Source organism: Berghia stephanieae, chromosome 10 (genome assembly GCF_034508935.2).
Source record: "Berghia stephanieae isolate SIO BIC M18660-M18661 chromosome 10, UCSD_Bste_1.3, whole genome shotgun sequence".
Lineage (NCBI taxonomy): Eukaryota > Metazoa > Mollusca > Gastropoda > Nudibranchia > Aeolidiidae > Berghia > Berghia stephanieae.
The window spans coordinates 5,542,037-5,547,036 of NC_088369.1; positions in this window are offsets into that span (position 1 = coordinate 5,542,037).

Sequence of the window (5,000 nt, forward strand, 5' to 3'; positions counted from 1 at the left end):
ATGACAAAATAAAAGCGTTCAAAGTTACAGATACTTCACATTTGTACGTCGGTTATTGCGAGTTGTTAATGTCCTGTACCGGCCCAAACCAGTAAACACTTGACTCGTCCATAGCCTTCGTTAATTAATTTATTGATGCTATGCGTTCAAGTAAAATACGCACAGCATCCACCAGCCATGTTAAACATACCAACGCACAAAAACGTTTGGAACCTTTAACGTTTAACCCGTACCATTGTAGCCATCGATAACTTTAGATAGTATGCGCTTAGCTAAGAAGCTCATAACATTGCCATCCGGAAGTATAACGAACCAACACACAAAACTGTGTGTACCCATCAACGTTTATAGTCGGCTTAATACAGTTCAGTGAGCATTACTCATAAATGCGGATGGAAAAAAACGATGACAAAGACATGAGTGACGTCATCTTCGAACTATCTATAGCCTGACACTGACCAAAAAATGACGTCAAAATGCCAGTCTTTGACCACAAAAGAAAACAAATCGTGAGTTGTATTCAATAGTTCAACCAATGGGACCACTTGTTTCCATGAGCACTACTAACGACAATTCACTAGGCGGTGCAAAAAACAATTAATGACGTCAAAATGCCAGTTGTTTTTTTTTGGTTTCAGTATCAGGCTATAACATAACGATGGCTACGGTACCATCCATTCCTTGGCATCCACAATCAACAGATCAAACACAACATAATATATAGATAGTTCGAAGTTTATGCCACTCAGGTCTTTATTATTGTTTTTTGTTTTTGCCATCAGCGTTTATGAGTAATTCTCACTAAACTGTATTATCCAGACTATAAACGTTTAAGGTTACACAGCTTGTGTGTTGGTCCGTTATTCTTCCGGATGGCAATGTTGTGAGCTTCTTTGCCAAGCGCCAAGCGCACACTATCTATAGGCAGCAGAGCTTTTTCCAGTGAACCAAAAAGGAATGGAAAAAATATCTACCAGAAGAAATAGTGACAGCACCAAGTCATGAACAATGGGAGCGATCTATAGATAGTATGCAGATGACGTTACTCAGGCCTTTGTTATTGTTTTTGCCATCCGCGTTTGTGAGTTGTTCTCACTAAACTGTATTAACCAGACTATAGATAGTATACAGATGACGTCACTCAGGCCTTTGTTATTGTTTTTGCCATCCGCGTTTGTGAGTTGTTCTCACTAAACTGTATGAACCAGACTATAAAAGTTCATGGTTACACAGAGTGTGTGTTTTGGTCCGTTATACTTCCGGATGGCAATGTTGTGAACCCCTTAGCCAAGCGCATTCTATCAATAGCCTGACACTAGAACCGTAGCCATCGTTAATATAATATAGCCTGACACTGAAATCCAAAAAGACTGGCAGTTTGAAGTCATTATTTGGTTTTTGCACCGCCTAGTGAGCTGTCGTTAGTAGAGCTCATGGAAACAAGTTATTTCATTGGTTGAACTTTTGAATACAACTCACGATTTGTTTTCTTTTGTGGCAAAAGACTGGCGTTTTGACGTCATTTTTTGGTCAGTATCAGGCCATAACTTTACGAAGGCCACGCTACAACTCACTAGGAGGTGCACGAAACTATCAATGACGTCAAAAGAGAAGTCATAGTGTCAGGTTACAGAAAGAACGAAAATGACATGACTTAACTTTTTGTTATTGTTTTTAGACAGCCATTTGGGTGATTAGCTCTTATTAAAGTATAGATAGAACGAAGATGGCGTCAGTCAAGCTTTTATTATTGTATTTTGTCATCCGCGTTTATGAGTGATTCTCACTAAACTGTGTTACCAGACCATTAACGTTCAAGGTTACACACAGTTTTGTGTGTTGGTCTGTTATACTTCCGGATGGCAATGTTATGAGCTTCTTAGCCAAGCGCATACTATCTATAGAACGAACGAAATTGACGTCACTCAGCTCTTTGTTGAAGTTTTTAGCCTGCCATTTTTAATGATTTTTTTCTCACTAAATTATATCAATCAGACTATAACCGTTCAAGGTTACACATAGTTTTGTGTGTTGCTACGTTATATCCGGCTAGCCCATGTTATGATTTTTTTTGACTAAACGCATATCATCACTATATAATTTTGTGAGTTGTTATATTATAGATAGTATGCGCTTGGCTTCGAAGCTCATAACATTGCCATACAGAAGTATAACGGACCAACACACAAAACTGTGTGTATCCATGAAAGTTTATTGTCAGGTTAATACAGATCAGTGAGCATTACTCATAAACGCGGATGGCAAAAAAACAATAACAAAGACCTGAGTGACGTCATCTTCGAACTATCTATATTATATCTAACAGGCGGATATTGTGAGTATTTTAGCTTTACGCATAGCATCTATACTCATTTTTATTCTTTATCTACTTTTTAAAGTACACAGCTTCGCGAGGCTTAGTATCATTTTATATAAAACGTCTTTTTCTCAGTCCCAGTTTATAACTTTGTTCCCGTTGCCTTGACGTCCTAAGTGTTGCTTGACAACAAGGCCAGCGACTGATATTATGATATCCGGATAAAAACCCTAGTGATTTCCCTTTGTTCTAAGTGAGCACTTGAGGAAATGTAATTTTAGAGTCATGGATTGGATGGTGGTCGTATCCGCTGGAGAGCGGTTTCTGCTGGTTTTCGCTTAGACTCAAAACTGTCTGGTTTTCGCTTATAAAAATATTATCGTTTTGACCAACACAAAATTTCCACTGAGCTCTTCTTATTGATGCTACATTGCGTTAAGCCAAAAACAAAAAAAAAAAACTGATAACATCCGCCAAACACACAAAACTATGTGTAACCTTGAAGGTTTATAGATAGTATGCGCTTGGCTAAGGAGTTCACAACATTGCCATCCGGAAGTATAACTGGCCAACACACAAAACTCACTGTAACTATGTGTAACCGTTTATAGTCTGAATAATACAGTTCAGTGAGAATTACTAATAAACATGGATGGCAAAAAAATTTATAACAAAGACCTGAGTGACGTTAACTTCGATCTATATATCCTTTCTTTAAAAAATATAGATAGTATGCGTTTGGCGAAGAAGCTCATAACATTGCCATCCGGAAGTATAACGGGCCAACACACAAAACTATGTGTAACCATGAACTTTTATAGTCTGGTTCAGACAATGTAGTGAGAAGTACTCATAAATGTGGATGGCAAAAACAATAACAAAGACTTGATTTGACGTCATCTTCGTTCTATCTATAGCCTTGTGGAGAACATTGTGCTTATCTTAGTCAATCAAACAATTGTACGGCGCACAACTCTACTGAACGATTTGAAAATTAGAAATGTATTTTTTCCAGATAGATAAACAAATAACTTGATTTCCTTTTATAATTTAAAGACAGTTTGAAAGTTCGTTCAGTCAAACAGATATCATAAAAAAATTACCGACGACACTAACACTCTCAAAAACAACAAATTTCAGCACTGTAAAGAGTTGTCAGTTTGGCGTTTTAAAGCAAATCGTTGCATTCCAAATAATGTATTCACTTAATTACTTTAAGGATTTCAGATCTACACTAAGTTTTCAACAGTTTTCATCTATTAATGACATCAAGTATTATTATAACCCCTTTGATGCTATCAGTGTGATGGTTTCGGGTGGATAATACCCAGGTTTAACTTATGGCCATACCCTCAACTCTATCTGTCCAGTAGAGTCCTTACTTCCGTTGCGTTGTTTATTTAGCGGTGATCCGTGTTATTATGTAGTAGTGTGTTCTCATTGCGTGTATGTTTGTGTGTGCGTGTGTGTGTGTGTGTGTGTGTTGTGTGTGGTGTATAGATAGTATGCGCTTGGCTAAGAAGTTCACAACATTGCCATCTGGAAGTATAACGGACCAACACACAAAACTGTGTGCAACCATGATCATTTATCGTCAGGGTAATACAGCTTTGTGAGAATTGGATTCAATAGTCTGATGTCATGTCGCCCGGCAACGGCGGCCATCTTGGTTCTAAACAAAGAATATCATTACTTTTTATTCTTCATGCTGGCTAGAACTTTTCATATGTCTGGAGATCACAATGTGTAAAAGTAAAAACATTATCAAATTTTTGGGGTTTTTTTTTCCTCTGGATACGCTTTTATGCTCGCCGGAGAAATATTTCATACGGGCGTCCGCCATTGTTCCGATAGTTTAGAGCCAGTGTTACTAAGTTACCATGCGTCATTAGGAAGGAAGTGACGTTACGACTGTTGAAGAGTATTACTCATAAACGCGGATGGCAAAAAAAAAATAACAAAGACCTGAGTGACGTCAACTTCGAACTATCTACACATGTGTATGTTTTGGATTGTGGTTGCGTGGAAAAAAAAGTGGGGGGGGGGGGGGGGGGGGGTGTCCATCAAGTACAGAAATTCCTGAGCGAGGAGGGGGGGGGGTGCGGGTGTTTGCTAGGAACTGTCAGATTGGCATTTTTCAGCAAATCGTGGCATTCATACTGATATTATTCACTTGATCACATGAAGGTATTCGGATTTACAGAAATTTTAAACAAGTTTCACCGATTAACAACATCAACTAATATTACTGTCGTTTTTATGCCATTGATGAGATAATTATTGCCCTGGGAAATATTTAGTTAAACGTTGTCGGCAAACTGTCAATTCGTTCTGTCTCGCTTCTAGGCCGAACAAACCAAAAGTAGACAGATTCGGGGACTTGATATTTTTCGCGTCTGCTTCAGATTTTCATTTGACCTCACATAAGTTAAGTAGAGGGGAGACATTCCGAAAGCTCCTACATCCCCATTATTCTTTCAATTTGTATTTTAACCATTGATCTTTTGTCAGGCGTTTATTTATTCAATTTTCATATAGAAGCATTTTAAAAACTCTAGAACAAACCTTGATAGATTTGTGAAAGTTTAAAATGTCCTAATTTGACCATTGTTTTGATTCTCGGCCGCCATTTTAATTTGTGAAGTATTGAAGGTAGTGCAAAGCACTCCCAAGTAAAGCGTGG